We start from the raw sequence: 20,250 nt of genomic DNA on the forward strand, positions 1-20,250 counted from the left end.
CTTACCTGCCAATCTATAAATTACAGCTCCATAATCTAGCATGGGTAGGTGGTCATCTGAATCAGGGTTAGTTTGGCAGCTGGAGTGAGAAAGGAAACCAAGTCTAGATTTAACCTGAGCCTGCAGCTTTGATATGTGCTGAGCATACAGTCTAGCCCTATTCCCAACTACCTGTGAGGTGAAAAAAACTCAAGCTCTAAACCCTCAGAGGTAGTTATCACAACGGTGGGGAGAGGGGCATTCTTACCAAACCACATGACCTTTGGTTTGGAGGTGTTCAGAACAAGGTTAAGGGCAGAGAAAACTTGTGGGACACTAAGAAAGCCTTGTTGTCGAGCGCTTAACACAAAATCCAGGGAGGGGCAAGCTGAGTATAAGACTATCACCTGCATATAAATGATGAGAGAACTTTCTACTGCTTAAGCTATGTTGTTGATGTACATTGAGAAGAGTGGGGCCTAGGATCAAGCCTTGGGGTACTCCCTTGGTGACAGGCAGTGGCTGAGTGAAGATGTTCTGACTTTATATACGGCATTCTTTGAGGTAGGTAGCAAACCAGGCCAAAGGCCCCTCAGTGACCCCAATACTCCTTAGCTGCCCCACAAGAATGGAATGGTCTACCGTATCAAAAGCTTTGGCCAAGTCAATAAAAATAGCAGCACAACATTGCTTAGAGTCAAGGGCAATGGTGACATCATTGAGGACCTTTAAAGTTGCAGTGACACATCCATAACCTGAGCGGACACCAGATTGCATACCAGAGAGAATACTATAGAAAGCCAGTCAGTTGATTATTGACAACTTTTGATAAACAAGGCAAAATAGAAATGGGCCTATAACAGGTTGGACCAGCTTGGTGTCCACCTTTAAATAAAGGATACACCATGGCTGCCTTCCAAGCAATGGGAACCTCCCCAGAGAGGAGAGATCAGTTAAAAAGGTCAGCGATAGGCTTGGCAATGATAGGGGCAGAAACCTTATCCTCTCTAGGGGGTGTGGGACGGTAGCGTCCCACCTGGCCAACATCCAGTGAAATTGCAGAGCTCGAAATTCAAAAATACTCAATTCAAATATTTAACATTCTTGAAAATATATGTATTATACATCAAAATAAAGCTTAACTTCTTGTTAATCCAGCCGCCGTGTCAGATTTCAAAAAGGCTTTACGGCGAAAGCAAACCATGCGATTATCTGAGGACAACGCTCAGCACACAAAACATTATGTACAGTTAACAGCCAAGTAGATTAGTCCCAAAGTCAGAAATAGCAATAAAATTAATCACTTACCTTTGATGATCTTCGTATGGTTGCACTCACAAGACTCCATGTTACACTATAAATGTTTGTTTTGTTCGATAAAGTCCCTCTTTATATCCAAAAACCTCAATTTTGTTCAGTAATCCAATGGTTCAAATGCAGACGCAAGCGGAAGACGAAAATTCCAAATAGTATCCGTAAAGTTCGTAGAAACATGTCAAACGATGTTTATAATCAAACCTCAGGTTGTTTTTAGCCTAAATAATCGATAATATTTCAACCGGACAAAAGCTTTGTCAATATAAAAGGAAAACAAGAAAGGCAAAAAGCTCTGAGGACATCCTAGGGTCCCACTCACTCAATGTTGTCATTCTCCCTCATTTTTCAGAATAAAAGCATGAAACAATGTCTATAGACTGTTCACAACTAGTGGAAGCCATAGGGAACGGAATCTGGGTCCTATCCCTTTAAAATGGTAGATAGGCTTTCATTGGAAAATGGATTTTCCTCAGGTTTTCACCTGCCATTTCAGTTCTGTTTTAGAAACTTTGGAGTGTTTTCTATCCAACTCTACTAATTATATGCATATCCCAGCTTCTGGGCCTGAGTAGCAGGCAGTTTACTTTGGGCACGCTTTTCATCCGGAGGTGAAAATAGTGCCCCATACCCTAGTGAGGTTAAAGAAGAAAGGTCTAAACATCTGACCCAGATGTTTTTTGGGGGGTCAATTTTAAGGAGCTCCTTCAGCACCTCGGACTCAGTGACCGCTTGCAGGGAGCAATTTTTTTTAGCGGGGCAGGGGAAAAAGAGGGAGGAGTATCAGGGCTTGTCGCATTGGAAGGGGTGGGAAATTAGGAAATGTTGGATGGGCAAGGAGGCATGGCTAAGTCAAATAGGAATACTGACTTAATGAAGTGGTGATTAAAGAGCTCAGCCATGTGCTCATTGTCAGTAACAACCACATCAAAATTAAGGGACATGCGCAGCTGTGAGGAGGAGGGTTTATTCTGCAGGTCTTTAACCATTTTCCAGAACTTCTTGGGGTTAGACCCACAGAGAGAAAGTTACTTTAATAAGGAGCAGTTAACGTTGGCCTTCTGAATAGCCCGAGTGCACTTATTTCTCATTTGCCTGAACAAGAGCCAATCAGCCCGAGTATGCATGTGCCGAGCCTTTCGCCAAATGCAATTCTTGAGGTCAAGTAACTAACTGCCAGACAGTCAAACCAGGGGTTGAACAGGTTTTTAATTCATTTTCTTCATGGGGGCGTGTTTGTTAACAATACATAAAATATCAAAGAAGGTCCAAGTGTCTTTGACACAGGGGATCAAGCTGATTCTATACTAATTTACAGAGGCCAGGTCATGAAGGAAGGATTGCGCATTAAAGTTTTTTAGCAAGCGTCTATGACAAACCAGGACAGTTCATTTCACTCGTCAGCCATTACGAACACAGGCTGTAAAACAGTGATCACTAAGGTCATTACAATAACACCGAACTGATACCAGGTGGTTTAAGCATGTCCCAGTTTAGGTCACCTAGCAGGACAAATTCAGACCAAGGGGCCAGGAGAGAGCTTAGGGCATTTAGGTAGGTTACAGGCTGGTGCTGATGGAGGACGATAGCACCCAGCAACAGTCAAAGAGCTATTTGAAGGTTTAATGCTTAAAACTAGCAAATCAAAATTGTTTGGGGACAGATTTGGTGGAGACAACCAAGCACTGAAGGTCTTCCCTTGGTAAAGATTGCCCCTCCACCACCTTTGGAAAATCTGTCTTAACAAAAAAAGGTTATAACCAGAAAGGTTATCATAATTCAAAACGCTCTTCCTTAACCACGTCTCAGTAATGACCAACATCTGGATTGGAGTTGTGAACCCACACTTCCAACTGATCAATTTTAGGTAATAAGCATCTAGTGTTAACGTGCAGAAAACCCAGAGCAGAAATCAGTGAAGCAGACAGAGCACAAGTCAGAATTGGGGCTAGGAACAGTAGATGGCAACAAGGTCATATTGTACAGCAATTTCATTAGGTAACATGAACACAAAGCTGACGAGATTTGGTTAGAATAGAATGGGAGGCCAAGAGTACGTACAACCAATAGAGACTCAGAGTCCCGAGTGTGGGGGAAAAAACAGTCTGTGCCAAGGTCGGGTAAACAAGCAAGTACAAGGAGGTTGTTTGTAGTGGCTTCCTTTTCTCTTTACCATAGCCACTGCCCAAGCCTGAAGCGGGGTTGTTTGGTACGCATACAGTCCACACTCAAGGTTTCCAAAAAGCCAAACATTCAATGTGATCCAGGGATATGGTGCAACAAAAATGTTTATTCTTCTTATATCTAACAGGAAAATGAATATCCAATCAACTTAAAACATAGGTTACTTGATATGGAAAATACACAATATGACCTGTCTGTATGTCTGTATGGTCAAAAAACTATACCGCTCCCGCGTCTAGCAAGGACTCCCCCCCCCAAAGGCCCAACTTCCTGCTTTTATCCTAACACACTTACTGCAGTACAATGAATGGGCAAGAGGGGGGGGACAAAACTAAGTTACACTAACAACAAATGAATACATCTCAAACAGGTAAATATAAAATCATACAGGTACGTACCTAATATTTCATATTTACACAAATATACATGGAGCTCTGAATGTTCTGTCTTTTATACAAATATGTCCAAATCGGCTCTAACATACCGGCCCCTAATTGTTGACTGCACTGAATGGACAACAATTACTTAATATTCAAACGTAGAGCCAATACACAAAACATTCTATACCAGAGCACTATTACAGTTCATAGCTATATACAAATATACAAGGTGCCATATAGGAAAATAGTCTGTAGATCTCAGTCTGAGTTGAAGTGTTCAGGTGTTCAACTTCCAAAAATGTCAAGAGTATGACGTCCAAAAAATGTATGACTACGACATCAAAGAATGTAAGAGTACAACATCAACGAATCAGAGGTGCACGTGATTCAAAGATGGAGCACTGTGTATGTGTGTGTGTGTGTGTGTGTGTGTGTGTGTGTCTCACTACGCTGCCTCCAGGAGCAGACAGAGTTTATTGATAGGTCTCTGTAAGATATTGGTCTTGGTCTTAACCAAGACGCTCCGGACAAGACCTTTGGCCCCTGGCAAAGCCTCCACCACACGCCCCATTAGCCAAGAGTTCCTAGGGGCGGTGTCGTCGACGATGACCACAAGGTCACCAGGACTGAAGTTTCTCTTAGTTTTGTTCCACTTGTTCCGTTCCTGCATAAGTGGAAGATACTCCCTGATCCATCTCTTCCAGAAGAGGTCAGTAATATATTGTACTTGCTTCCATCTCCTTCGTGAGTATAGGTCGCTTCTCTGGAATAGTCCTGGTGGCAGGACTGGCTTTGCTTTCAGATGAAGCAGATGGTTCGGAGTCAGGGGTTCTAGATCATTAGGGTCATTTGTTACAGTTGTGATTGGTCTGTCGTTCATGATTGCCTCAACTTCACACAAGGCTGTCTGCAAAGCCTCATCATCCAGTACTTGCCCTTTAAGGACTGAATAGAGGATCTTTTTTACTAGTCTGATCAACCTCTCCCATACCCCGCCATGGTGGGCTCCAGAGGGAGGATTGAATGACCATGTCACTCCTTCCTTCAGTAATTCATTTTGAATCCTGTTGTGATCCAGCTCTTTCAGAGCTTCTCCTAGCTCTCTGTGTGTTCCAACAAAGTTGGTGCCATTGTCTGTTCTGATACTTGTGACTGGGCCCCTTCGACAGATGAACCTGCGCAGGGCATTGATGCAGGAATCAGTATCCAGATAACTAGCAACTTCTAGATGGACAGCTCGACTCACAAGGCAAGTAAAGATCACACCATACCGCTTCACATGAACGCGGCCTCGCTTCACCTCTATGGGGCCGAAGTAATCTATGCCCACATGGGTGAAAGGCGGCAAATCAGGTGACACCCGATCTTGTGGAAGGTCGGCCATCTTCTGTTCTCCAGCTCTAGCTTGCATCCGCCTGCAGAAGACACAGCTCTTAAGGATCTTCCTTGCTAAGGAGTTGGCACAGGGTATCCAATATCTCTGGCGAAGTCTAGAAAGCATGTGCCCTCTCCCAGAGTGGCCAACCTGCTCATGGATGTGGAGTAAGATCAGTCTGGAGATGTAGGAGTCTTTGGGTAGGATCATAGGATTCTTTAGTTCTGTAGGCATAGCAGCTTTGCTTAACCTTCCTCCCACTCTCAGAATGCCATTGTCAACAATTGGATCAAGCTTACAGATTGAGCCATTTCTCTTGGCACATTGTTTTCCTTTCACAACTAGTGCAATTTCTTGTTTATAGTGCTGTAGTTGCTCAAATCGAATGATGGCCTTTTCTGCTTCATCTAGGTCATCCACAGACAGACTTTCTTTTCCAAATGTCAGTTTGAACTTGTCAATTTGTTCCTTCAGTGAGTTTGTCAGACTCTGATCTGAACCTGGATCAGTTTGTGTGAGAACTTTCCTTTTCTGGCTTAACTGTATAAGAAGTCTCTTCAGTTTCAGCATCCAGGCAACTGCTTTCTTCAAGCTGTTCCATGTTGAATAGTACTCGATCAGTTTGCTGGTCGGACTCTATTCTTCCACACATGTACTGTTTACGATGACGTCTTTTCTCACCTCTGGATCATCTGAAGGGATGGAGCCAAGCTCCTCGGGGACTTCTGGCCATTGTGTTTCTGTTTTCTCCAGGAATTCTGGTCCTTTGCGCCATCTCTTTGAGTTCAGGAAAATTTCAACATGTAATCCTCTTGAAGCATCATCGGCTGGGTTGTGTTTGGAGTTCAAATACCTCCACTGTTTTGCTTTCGATAGGTCACGGATCATAGCAACCCTATTAGCCACAAAGGTATGGAATCTCTTGGTATCGTTGCGGATGTATTTTAGCACAGACTGGCTGTCTGTCCAGAAAGTTGACTCCTCAAGTTCAATCTGGAGCTCCAACCTTAACATCCTGTCCACTCTCACTGCCAATGTTGCTGCAGCAAGTTCCAGCCTGGGGATCGTCATCTGCTTGAGTGGAGTGACCCTTGATTTCCCCAGTATGAATGCAATGTGGACCTTTTCCATACCGTTTGTGAACCTAAGGTAGCTTGCCGTGCCATAACCTTGCTCACTTGCGTCACCGAAGTGATGCAGCTGTGCGGTCTTGACTTGACCAAAGTTCTCAGGCATCATACACCTGTCTATCTGGAATCTAGAAAGCTGGTCTAGCTCTGAGAGCCATCTCTTCCATGAAATAGAGTGTTCTTCGGGGATGACTTCGTCCCATCCACACTTTAGCTTGCAGAGCACTTGAAGAATTTGCTTTGCCTTTAATACGAATGGTGCGAGGAAACCTAATGGATCATAAACAGAGCTGACAGTAGAGAGAATACCTCTTCTTGTAAGGGGTCTGTTCTTGACAATGACTCGGAAGGTAAACACATCTCTTTCAATGTTCCATCGGATTCCAAGTGCCCTTTCAACAGGCAGCTTTTCTCTGTCCAGGTCCAGTTCTTTTATCTGCTTGGCTTTGTGTTCATCAGGGATAGAAGTCAGCACAGCACGGCTGTTGCCGACCCACTTGGTCAATTTGAACCCACCCTGAGAGCACACATCCCTGAGGTTTTTGTGAGAGCTATGGCTTGTTCTTCTGTGGCCACTGACTTGAGGCAGTCATCAACGTAGAAGTTGGACTTCACTGTTTGAATCACCTCTTCATCGTACCTCTCACAGTTGTCTTCTGCAGTCTTTCGTAGTGCAAAATTTGCACAACTTGGAGAGGATATAGCACCGAAAAGATGTACTGTCATTCTGTACTCCTCCAATCTTTTGTTAGTGTCACCATCCGGCCACCATAGGAATCGCAGGAAGTCCAAGTCATCTTCGTGGACACGTACTTGATGGAACATTCCTTCGATGTCTGCCATCATGGCAATGTGCTCGTGCCGAAATCTTAGCAAGACTCCTATAAGCGTGTTTGCCAGGTCAGGGCCTTGAAGGAGTTCACTGTTAAGAGATGTACCTTTATAGGATGATGAACAGTCAAACACCACTCGTATTGTTCCTTTGCGCTTATGGTGAACGCCATGGTGTGGTATGTACCATACCTTGCCTTTCTCTCTGAGAAGCTGTTCTTGTGGTACCTTCTCGGCATAACCTTTTGTTATCATCTCTTCCATGAAGCCTTTGTACTCTGCAGCGTAACCTTCATCCTTCTTAAACTTCCTTATGATATTTAGAGCCCGCTGCTTTGCCATGTCACGATTGTTCGGCAGGACTACCTGTTTGTTGCGAAAGGGCAACGGTAAGTAATAGTGATGGTCTTTGAGGGTTATGGAGCTTGATACTATCTCCATAAACTTACGATCCTCAGCTGACATCTCACTCTTCTCTTCATACTCTCTCTCAGGGAAGTCATGGTTGTATTGATTTACAAGAAGAACCCCAAGGTCGGCCATTGAGATACGATTGGCCATCACCGTAGGACATCCAGATTCTTCTGCCATGGTACAATTGTTAAGAGGACCGTTCATCACCCATCCAAAGATGGTTTTCACTGCATACGGTCCGTTGCCTTGGCTATTTATGATTTGCCAGGGTTCCATTGCCTTTGGAGCATTTACGCCAATCAGGAGTTCGACGTCGGCATCAATTTCCTTCAACTGAACCCCTTTCAGGTATGGCCACCTTTTGAGATCTTTGAGTGGGAATGTTCTCTCTTGTCACTGGGATCTTATTTTGGGTGTAGACCTTTGGTAATGCAAGAAATGTGTTGCCTTCCACGTTGCCAATCTCTAATCCAGATATCTCAAAGCTCTTGGTAGGACTCTCCTGCCCCATTGTGCATAGCAGAATTTCAGTCTCACTGCATTTAGCATTCAGCTGCCTCATGAGTCTCTCCGTACAAAATGTTGCCGAGCTACCAGAATCGAGAAACGCATAGGTTAACACAGACTTGCTTCCATTTGCCACCTTTACTTGAACTGGCACAATTGCAAGTGCACAATCTGTACCGGCCCCGGTATCGTCACCAGCTTCCAGTGAGACAAGAGCACTGCTGACAGTCTCCTCCCGCTTTACTGCTACACCACTCATATCTGCCTTTTGAGATCTAAATCTCTCTCTTCCTTCAATGTGCAGGATAGTGGGGTGCTTTCTTTGACAGCTCTGACAGGTCATCCTTCTTTTACATTCTTTGCTTAAGTGTCCTCTCATCAAACAGCCAAAACAAAGGCCTTTTGATCTCAGAAACTCAACCTTGGATTCGTGTGGCTGTGCCTTCACCTGTTGGCAGTCGACCAATAAATGCTCTCCAGCACAAAATACGCATGAGGTACTGGGAGCGTCAGAAGGATAGGTGCCTGGTCTCCTTACTTTTAATGTTTGTTCTTTTAGAGGTTTTTCAGAGTCACAATCTGCCACTACAGCTACTGCAGTGGCAAAGCTGCTTCCCCTACTCTTGGACTTGAACTGCTGTTTAACCTGTTGGGTCTAGGGGGCAGCATTTGCACGTCTGGATAAAAAAAATGTACCCGATTTAATCTGGTTACTAATCCTACCCAGTAACTACAATATGCATATACTTATTATATATGGATAGAAAACACTCTAAAGTTTCCAAAACTGTTTGAATGGTGTCTGTGAGTATAACAGAACTCATTTGGCAGGCAAAACCCTGAGACATTTTCTGACAGGAAGTGGATACCTGATGTGTTGTATTGACTTTAAACCTATCCCATTGAAAAACACAGGGGTTTAGGAATATTTTGGCACTTCCTATTGCTTCCACTAGATGTCACCAGCCTTTACAAAGTGTTTTGAGTCTTCTGGAGGGAGATCTGACCGAACAAGAGCCATGGAACGATGATGGCCCATTAGACACCTTGCGCGCGAGTTGATGTTGGGTACCCTCGTTCCAATACGTTATAAAAGAGTATGCATTCGTCCACCTTGAATATTATTCATGTTCTGGTTAAAAAAGGCCCTAATGATTTATGCTATACAACGTTTGACATGTTTGAACGAACGGAAATATATTTTTTCCCCTCGTTCATGACGAGAAGTCCGGCTGGCTTACATCATGTGCTAACGAGACGGAGATTTTTGGACATAAATGATGAGCTTTTTTGAACAAAACTACATTCGTTATGGACCTGTGATACCTGGAAGTGACATCTGATGAAGAGAATCAAAGGTAATGGATTATTTACATAGTATTTTCGATTTTAGATCTCCCCAACATGACGTCTAGTCTGTATCGCAACGCGTATTTTTCTGGGCGCAGTGCTCAGATTATTGCAAAGTGTGATTTCCCAGTAAGGTTATTTTTAAATCTGGCAAGTTGATTGCGTTCAAAAGATGTAAATCTATAATTCTTTAAATGACAATATAATATTTTACCAATGTTTTCTAATTTTAATTATTTAATTTGTGACGCTGACTTGACTGCCGGTTATTGGAGGGAAACGATTTCCTCAACATCAATGCCATAGTAAAACGCTGTTTTTGGATATAAATATCAACTTGATAGAACTAAAAATGCATGCATTGTCTAACATAATGTCCTAGGAGTGTCATCTGATGGAGATTGTAAAAGGTTAGTGTATCATTTTAGCTGGTTTTATGGTTTTGGTGACCCTGTCTTTGACTTGACAAAACATTACACACAACTCTTGTAAATGTACTGTCCTAACATACTCTAAATTTATGCTTTCGCCGTAAAACCTTTTTGAAATCGTAAAACGTGGTTAGATTAAGGAGATGTTTATCTTTCAAATGGTGTAACATAGTTGTATTTTTGAAAAATTTGAATTTTGACATTTATTTGGATTCAAATTTGCCGCTCTTGAAATGCACCTGCTGTTGATGGAGTGCACCACGGGTGGCACGCTAGCGTCCCACCTAGCCCCAAGAGGTTAAAGTCAGCTTCTGTTCTGGTTTTTAAAAACTTTTTGTTGAACAGGGGATCTTGAATATCTCCATACAACGGATCCTGCAGTATTTTGGCCTGTTTTTCCATGAACGTCACAAGGTCACTGAACTGGGCCCTCAGGTGTCTTCTCTCTAAAATATCACATGCCGTAGACCTCCATTTTTCCCTTAGTTTGTAGGGAAGTTTTGACATGATCAACTTTATGTTGGAGGGAAGATTAAGCTCTTCCATGTTCTGTAGGTCTTGCATAGCATTACAGCAACCTCTAAGATAGAGTGCATAGCCACCCAGTCCCTTTCCATCATCCGGTTTGATGTTTGTCCAGTTCCAAGCTTTTTCCATGTAAGCAGTGGTGACTTTGATTTCATTGCCAAAGTGTTCCTTTAACAACCTCTTAGCCTCTGCATAGCCTCTTCTGGCTTCCATATGCAGACAACTACGTACCAGATCCTTGGGCTGACCAGTGGTGTACTGTTCCAGGTAATAGAGCCTATCCTGGTGACTGCTCGTCTTATCTTCTATACCATGTTAAAATGCACGCATGAATGGCCTAAAGTTTAGAGGATCACCGTCAAACATAGGTATCTCCCTAACAGGGAGTGTGGCCTGTTTGTGCTGTAGTACAAGGAGGTCAGCAATTTCATTCTGCCTTTGCATGACAGTAGAGAGGTTATCATGGCTGGCATTATCGCTGATACCTGCAGTGTTGATTCTGTGTTGATTGCTAGACCTTGCTGTTGGCTGCTGAAGGGTGTGGTTCATGACTGTTTTCTGAATAGGTTTTGATGGCTTTGTTGTCGGTTGTTGTAAAACCCTTTGTAGTGGGGTATTTGGAACTGCACCTAATGCAGCAAACTCAACAGGTGATGTTTCAGGTTCCACATAGACCTCAGGTACCTGGTTCTCAAAATAAGAGTTCATTCCATCTTCTTGGCTTAGTAAATGGGCTGCCACAGCATGGGATTGAGAAGTTGACTCAACACTCTCCAGGACCTTCAGTTTGGCATTATATGCTGCTATGTCCGTTTCCAGTGCCATTTTCTCCATCCTAACATTCAGTTGAGCTCTCTCCAGTTCCAGTGCATGCTTGTCCTGTAATGATGCTTGGCGAGCTAGTAGAGCTGCTCGTTCTGCCTCAGCTTTTAGGCGTGCAGACGACACTGCGGAAGTCGTCTTAGAATACTCCCTCGTTAGTATAGTGGTGAGTATCCCCGTCTGTCACGCGGGAGACCGGGGTTCAATTCCCCGACGGGGAGTCCTTGCTAGACGCGGGAGCGGTATAGTTTTTTGACTTGATTGTAGTGGCTTCCTTTTCTCTTTACCATAGCCACTGCCCAAGCCTGAAGCGGGGTTGTTTGGTACGCATACAGTCCACACTCAAGGTTTCCAAAAAGCCAAACATTCAATGTGATCCAGGGATATGGTGCAACAAAAATGTTTATTCTTCTTATATCTAACAGGAAAATGAATATCCAATCAACTTAAAACATAGGTTACTTGATATGGAAAATACACAATATGACCTGTCTGTATGTCTGTATGTCTGTATGGTCAAAAAACTATACCGCTCCCGCGTCTAGCAAGGACCCCCCCCCCCCCAAAGGCCCAACTTCCTGCTTTTATCCTAACACACTTACTGCAGTACAATGAATGGGCAAGAGGGGGGGGACAAAACTAAGTTACACTAACAACAAATGAATACATCTCAAACAGGTAAATATAAATCATACAGGTACGTACCTAATATTTCATCATATACATTCATATTTACACAAATATACATGGAGCTCTGAATGTTCTGTCTTTTATACAAATATGTCCAAATCGGCTCTAACATTGTTAGCTGGTTATATCTCTTAAATGTCGGCAATTGGTCCTTTACAATATCCAAACAAAGTTGTCCTGTGGCTGTTGTATTGGAGATTGCAAGGAGGATATCTTCTGATGTGATCAAAGCAACAATATTGTTTCTTATTGAGGTAATTTACAATTGAAGTGTCTGGCTGCATATCAGTTTAAAATAGAGATGAATCCAAGGGCTACTGTATTGTAATGATCTCTGCACAGACAGAGGGGGCTTGAAAGGCCTATGCATTTGGGTGGGGGAGGATGTGAAACTCCACCATTGTTGGGCTCAAAGGCTTTGACACCTCTCGCTTCAACCTCAGTGCTAATTGAGGTTGCAGCCGGATCTGTTCTGTCCTAGCAAGCTTGGTAGCCTTCACTTAGTGATTGCTCAACTAAAGGTTTTGTGATTATGCTGCGGGATTTATAGGTAATTTATGGTTTAGCATGGTACCCTGCATCACTACTTCATTGCTCCAGACCAGCGCAAGGGGGAGTTAGAGAGCCGATTATGCTATTGGCATTACCAGAGAATTTAAAATATTTTTTTGTAATAACATAGTATAGATTTGAAGAAATTTAGCTTAATTAATTTGATTAATATTATGGTGATTCTATTCCAAGAAAAACGAAACATTAGGATAGAATGGAAAATATGGCGCTGTACAACGTGACGGTTGGGAGAAAGTAGGCTACAGCATGAGAGAATTCGGAGATTCTAAATTGTGCACCTTCATTAGACAACTTTGTTCCAATATATTTCTGTAAAATTTGTGATATCTATTCCCATAGTAATTTATTATGGATCTATAACTAAATCAACATCTGCATTTTGAAAGAGTATTTTTATCACTATTTTATTTACAAAAACAAATATGCTGATGAAGAAATACAGTACTGTACATGCTTTTACATTTGGATAATAAAGCATTTAGAAGATAAGCCATGTGCATTTGTTTTAGGCTACTGTGCAGTCTGACAAGTAAACATAGCCTACAATACATACTGTAGTAAACATGGGAACGTGCCCAATTCCTTACATAAGGGAGAGCAGGCCATGTCTGTACTACAAAATGCTGGCACGTGGGAGACCGGGGTTCAATTCTCCGACAGGGAGGAAGGAGTAAGCTGTCCTTGTAAATAAGAATTTGTTCTTAACTGACTTGCCTACTTAAATTCAAAATCTGGAGTGCCTGCGCTCATAAATTCATAGCATTATCAGTTTGTAAATTCAGACTTTCGCTCTCGGAGTGCACACTGGATGTTCGGGCCGAGGAGTAGGATTGATTTGAGCATTCTGGCCTTACAACAGCAGTCAAGCACCCAAGCTAACATTAGACACAAATGAGACCACTGACCATTTTAATCACCCTAGCAGAGCTGATTAGGCAGTTTGTGTTAACCTCTCTAGGGTCAGCGGGACGAAATCGTCCCACCTACGTAACAGCCAGTGGAATCCTGTGGCGCGTTATTCAAATACCTTAGAAATGCTATTACTTCAATTTCTCAAACATATGACTATTTTACACCATTTTAAAGACAAGACTCTCGTTAATCTAACCACACTGTCCGATTTAAAAAAGACTTTACAACGAAAGCAAAACATTAGATTATGTCAGCAGAGTACCCAGCCAGAAATAATCAGACACCCATTTTTCAAGCTAGCATATAATGTCACATAAACCCAAACCACAGCTAAATGCAGCACTAACCTTTGATGATCTTCATCAGATGACACACCTAGGACATTATGTTATACAATACATGCATGTTTTGTTCAATCAAGTTCATATTTATATAAAAAAACAGCTTTTTACATTAGCATGTGACGTTCAGAACTAGCATACCCCCCGCAAACTTCCGGTGAATTTACTAAACATTTACTAAATTACTCACAATAAACGTTCACAAAAAGCGTAAATTATTTTAAGAATTATAGATACAGAACTCCTTTATGCACTCGATATGTCCGATTTTAAAATAGCTTTTCGGTGAAAGCACATTTTGCAATATTCTGAGTAGATAGCTAGCCCTGTGATGCCGGGCTATTTAGACACCCAGCAAGTTTAGCACTCACCAAAGTCAGATTTACTATAAGAAAAATGTTATTACCTTTGGTGTTCTTCGTCAGAATGCACTCCCAGGACTTCTACTTCAATAACAAATGTTGGTTTGGTCCCAAATAATCCATAGTTATATCCAAATAGCGGCGTTTTGTTCGTGCGTTCAAGACACTATCCGAAAGGGTAAATAAGGGTTACGCGCACGACGCATTTTGTGACAAAAAATGTCTAAATATTCCATTACCGTACTTCGAAGCATGTCAACCGCTGTTTAAAATCAATTTTTATGCCATTTCTCTCGTAAAAAAGCGATAATATTCCGCCCGGGAATCTGTGTTTAGGTCCAGAGACGAACGAAAATAAAAACATGGGGTCGACTCGTGCATGCGCCTAAGCCCATTGCCAAAAGCGCTAATGTGTTTCAGCCTGGGGCTGGAATTACATCAGCTTTTTCCCGCCTTCTGAGAGCCTATGGGAGCCGTAGGAAGTGTCACGTTACAGCAAAGATCCTCAGTCTTCAATAAACAGAGTCAAGAAGCTCAAGGAATGGTCAGACAGGCCACTTCCTGTAAGGAATCTTCTCAGGTTTTTGCCTGCCATATGAGTTCTGTTATACTCACAGACACCATTCAAACAGTTTTAGAAACTTTAGGGTGTTTTCTATCCAAAGCCAATAATTATATGCATATTCTAGTTACTGGGCAGGAGTAGTAACCAGATTAAATCGGGTACGTTTTTTTATCTGGCCGTGCAAATACTGCCCCCTATCCCAACAGGTTAACCAGAGCGTTGGTGACCAACTGTGCTGCTGGAAACAATTTAATTACTTTTTTGCTGACAATTACTGACACCGGCCATATTCAACAGGTGTTGAGCGCTCGTAAATTCATTATTCTGAGCTCTGGTACACAGACGAGTATTCTGAAATCGGAGTAGACAGCCAGAGCAAATTTACAAAAGCACCCAAATGTCCAATGAGAACGCACGACAACTATAACATTTAGCTAAGCTAAGAATGACAGGAATATTCAAGTCAATAAACGTTGGGTAGTTAGACAGCCTGTAGCTAATATACTGTCAAGTTTGGCGTAGCAGTAAGATGTGCGTCCGATGTCCCGTGTAAAAACAAAAAAATATATTTTTCCTGTATACATTTCAAATCGCTTTTTTACATTTTCAAATTAAATATACCTTTCTGCAACCCACCGTACCACATTGGGTGAGGTTCTGCTATTTTCTTATAGACCTTATTATTGGAACCTCCATCAGAAGCTAGCCAGCTAATTAGCCATCAAGCTATTTAGTCATTGTTAGCCACTGCTAGCAGTCTTTACCTTTAGCTCAGACTCCAGCCGCTTTAGCCTGGATCATACCTGCCAGTCTGCACTAGAGGGCGACCGATTATGATTTATTTTTATATATATATATTTATTTATTTTTTACGCCGATGCCGATTATTGGAGGACCAAAAAGCCGATACTGATTAAATCGGACGATTTTATTTATTTTTATTTTTTATTTGTAATAATGACAATTACAACAATACTGAATGAACAGTTATTTTAACTTAATATATCAATAAAATCAATTTAGCCTCAAATAAATAATGAAACACGTTCAATTTGGTTTACATAATGCAAAAACAAAGTGTTGGAGAAGAAAGTAAAAGTGCAATATGTGCCATGTAAAAAAGCTAACATTTAAGTTCCTTGCTCAGAACATATGAAAGCTGGTGGTTCCTTTTAACATGAGTCTTCAATATTCCCAGGTAAGAAGTTTTAGGTTGTAGTTATTATAGGAATTATAGGACTATTTCTCTCTATACGATTTGTATTTCATATACCTTTGACTATTGGATGTTCTTATAGGCACTTTAGTATTGGCAGTGTAAACGCATAGCTTCCATCCCTCTCCTCGCCTCTACCTGGGCTCGAGCCAGGAACACGTCGACAACAGCCACCCTCGAAGCATCGTTACCCATCGCTCCACAAAAGCAGCAGCCCTTGCAGAGCAAGGGGAACAACTACTTCAAGGTCTCAGAGCGAGTGACGTCACCGATTGAAACGCTGTTAGCGCGCACCCCGCTAACTAGCTAGCCATTTCACATCGGTTACATCAGCCAAATCTCGGGAGTTGATAGGCTTGAAGTCATAAACAGCTCAATGCTTGAAGCACAGCGAAGAGCTGCTGGCAAACGCACTAAAGTGCTGTTTGAATGAATGCTTACGAGCCTGCTGCTGCCTACCACCGCTCAGTCAGACTGCTCTATCAAATATCAAACTTTAGACTTAATTATAACATAATAACACACAGAAATACGAGCCTTAGGTCATTAAATATGGTCAAATCCGGAAACTATCATTTCGAAAACAAAACGTTTATTCTTGCAGTGAAATACTTAAACGTTCCGTATTTTATCTAACGGGTGGCATCCATACGTCTAAATATTGCTGTTACATTGCACAACCTTCAATGTTATGTCATAATTACGTAAAATTCGGGCAAATTAGTTCGCAACGAGTTTCCCTAGTTTAATATTGCCTGCTAACCTGGATTTCTTTTAACTAAATACACAGGTTTGAAAAAAATATACTTCTGTGTACTGATTTTACGAAAGGCATTGATGTTTATGGTTAGGTACATTCGTGCAAGGATTGCGCTTTTTTCGCAAATGCGATTTTGTTAAATCATCCTCCATTTGGCGAAGTTCGCTGTCTTTGTTAGGAAGAAATAGTCTTCACAGTTCGCAACGAGCCAGGTGGTCCAAACTGCTGCATATACCCTGACTGTTGTACAGAATGCAAGAGAAGTGATACAATTTCCCTAGTTAAAATAAATTCATTTTAGCTGGCAATATTAACTAAATTTGCAGGTTTAAAAATATATACTTGTGTATTGATTTTAACCTCTATGGGCTAGGTGGGACGCAAGCGTCCCACCCGTAGTGCACTCCATCAACAGCAGGTGCATTTCAAGAGCGGCAAATTTGAATCCAAATAAATGTCAAAATTCAAATTTTTCAAACATACAACTATTTTACACCCTTTGAAAGATAAACATCTCCTTAATCTAACCACGTTTTACGATTTCAAAAAGGTTTTACGGCGAAAGCATACATTTAGAGTATGTTAGGACAGTACATTTACAAGAGTTGTGTGTAATGTTGTGCCAATTCAAAGACAGGCCTCACCAAAACCATAAAATCAGCTAAAATTATGCATTAACCTTTTACAATCTCCAACAGATGACACTCCTAGGACATTATGTTAGAGAATGCATGCATTTTTAGTTCTATCAAGTTCATATTTATATCCAAAAACAGCGTTTTACTGTGGCGTTGATGTTCAGGAAATCGTTTCCCTCCAATAACCGGCATTCAAGTCAGCACCACAAATTAAATAATTAAAATTAGAAAACATTGGTAAAATATTATATTGTCATTTAAAGAATTATAGATTTACATCTCTTGAACGCAATCAACTTGCCAGATTTAAAAATAACCTTACTGGGAAATCACACTTTGCAATAATCTGAGCACTGCGCCCAGAAAAATACGAGTTGCGATACAGACTAGCCGCCATGTTGGGGAGATCTAAAATCGAAAATACTATGTAAATAATCCATTACCTTTGATTCTCTTCATCAGATGTCACTTCCAGGTATCACAGGTCCATAACGAATGTAGTTTTGTTCAAAAAAGCTCATCATTTATGTCCAAAAATCTCCGTCTTGTTAGCACATGATCTAAGCCTGCCGGACTTCACTTCATGAACGAGGGGAAAAAATATATTTACGTTCGTTCAAACATGTCAAACGTTGTATAGCATAAATCATTAGGGCCTTTTTTAACCAGAACATGAATAATATTCAAGGTGGACGAATGCATTCACTTTTATAACGTATTGGAACGAGGGTACCCAACATGAACTCGCGCGCCAGGTGTCTAATGGGCCATCATCGTTCCATGGCTCTTGTTCGGTCAGATCTCCCTCCAGAAGACTCAAAACACTTTGTAAAGGCTGGTGACATCTAGTGGAAGCAATAGGAAGTGCCAAAATATTCCTCAGCCCCTGTGTTTTTCAATGGCATAGGTTTAAAGGTAATACAACACATCAGGTATCCACTTCCTGTCAGAATCTGTCTCAGGGTTTTGCCTGCCAAATGAGTTCTGTTATACTCACAGACACCATTCAAACAGTTTTAGAAACTTTAGGGTGTTTTCTATCCATATATAATAAGTATATGCATATTCTAGTTACTGGGTAGGATTAGTAACCAGATTAAAATCGGGTACATTTTTTTATCCAGCCGTGCAAATACTGCCCCCTAGCCCTAACAGGTTAAGAAAGGCGTTGATGTTTATGGTTAGGTACACAATGGTGCAACGACAGTGCTTTTTCGCAAATGCGCTTGTTAAATCACCCGTTTGGTGAAGTAGGCTGTGATGCAATGATAAATTAACAGGCACCGCATCGATTATATGCAACACAGGACAAGCTAGATAAACTAGTAATATCGTCAACCATGTGTAGTTAACTAGTGATTATGTTAAGATTGATTGATTGTTTTTTATAAAGATATGTTTAATGCTAGTTAGCACCTTACCTTGGCTCCTTGCTGCACTCGTTTAACAGGTAGTCAGCCTGCCACGCAGTCTCCTTGTGGAGTGCAATGTAATCGGCCATGATCGGTGTCCAAAAATGCCAAAAATGTCCATATCGGACTGCTTTTCTCCACTACGTCACCGGATTCCTGCCGCAAGCTCTAGACCATTATACCAGATCACCGCAGCTAGCTAGCTGCTACCGAGTGGCTATTGTGGCTAACGCCCGTCCAGAAGCAAGCACCAGTTAGACTTGAGCTAGGACCATCTCCCGGCTAGCCAACGAAGTACACCAACTACAATACCTCTAGTGCCAATTGGCCTGGACCCTTTGTCGACACGGAGCCCCGCCAATCCATAACGACTGGTCCGCTAACATGATTCGGCCGATGTGCTCCCAACCGACCTCTGCGTCGTGGATGTCGGTGAAGACCCATCTGCTATCCCCAGCCCGCTAGCTTTCTGAACGCTGTGTCGCCCGCTCGCGTAGTAGTAACGACTATCGAACGGCTCCCCGTTTCATCTACTCCTGCTGATTGGACCCTATGATCACTCGAATACACAGCTGATGCCTGCTGGACTATTCATTAACACAGTACTTAAATTTAGTTAATCTGTCAACCCCAGCCTTGAACTCAGGCCCTGTGTGTAGTTAACTGACCCTCTGCCCATTCATCGCCATTTACCCGTTGTTGTTGTCTTAGCTGTTTACCGTTGTCTTACCCCTTGTCTTAGCTCTCCCAATCAACACCTGTGATTGCTTTATGCTTCTCTCTAATGTCAATATGCCTGGTATACTGTTGTTAAAACCTGTCTGGGCCAAGGGGCAGTATTTTCACGGCCGGATGAAAAACGTACCCAATTTAAACAGGTTACTACTCTGGCCCAGAAACTAGAATATGCATATTATTAGTAGAGTTGGATAGAAAACACTGAAGTTTCTAAAACTGTTTGAATGGTGTCTGAGTATAACAGAACTCATATGGCAAGCAAAAACCTGAGAAAAATCCAAGCAGGAAGTGAAAAGTCTGAGAATTGTAGTTCTTTTGATTCTCTATCAAAGCACCAGTGTCTGTGGGGTGACGTTGCACTTCCTAAGGCTTCCATTGGCTGTCTAAAGCCTTCAGAAAGTAGTTTGAGCATTTTCCTGTCACTGGGCAGAGTACAGGAGCTCAGTTACTGAGTGGTCTGCCTGGCAACAAAGGGATTGGATATGCTGGGTCCCGCGAGCGCGCCCCTCCTTTTTCTTCTTGAATGAATATGCTATTGTCCGGTTAGAATATTATAGCAATTTTACGTTAAAAATACCATAAAGATTGATTTTAAAACAGTGTTTGACATGCTTCTAAGTATGGTAATGGAACATTTTGACTGTCTCTCGTTCCGCGCTCGCACGTTATGCCTTTGGATAAGTGATCTGTACGCACTAACAAAACGGAGGTATTTGTACATAAATATGGATTATTTGGAACAAAAACATTTCTTGTGGAAGTAGCAGTCCTGGGAGTGCATTCTGACACAGATCAGCA

The 20,250-nt window shown here is 41.9% G+C and overlaps 1 protein-coding gene and 1 non-coding gene across 4 annotated transcripts in view; one reads left to right on the forward strand and one right to left on the reverse strand.

Annotated features, from left to right (window-relative positions):
- Window positions 1–20,250, reverse strand: part of magi3a (membrane associated guanylate kinase, WW and PDZ domain containing 3a) — a 315,880-nt gene that overhangs the window by 264,907 nt on the left and 30,723 nt on the right. The window lies entirely within an intron of this gene.
- On the forward strand, window positions 11,394–11,466 carry trnad-guc (transfer RNA aspartic acid (anticodon GUC)). Its single transcript has one exon. It is a non-coding gene; the product is annotated as a tRNA-Asp (tRNA).

The sequence above is a fragment of the Salmo salar genome, chromosome ssa15 (genome assembly GCF_905237065.1).
Source record: "Salmo salar chromosome ssa15, Ssal_v3.1, whole genome shotgun sequence".
Lineage (NCBI taxonomy): Eukaryota > Metazoa > Chordata > Actinopteri > Salmoniformes > Salmonidae > Salmo > Salmo salar.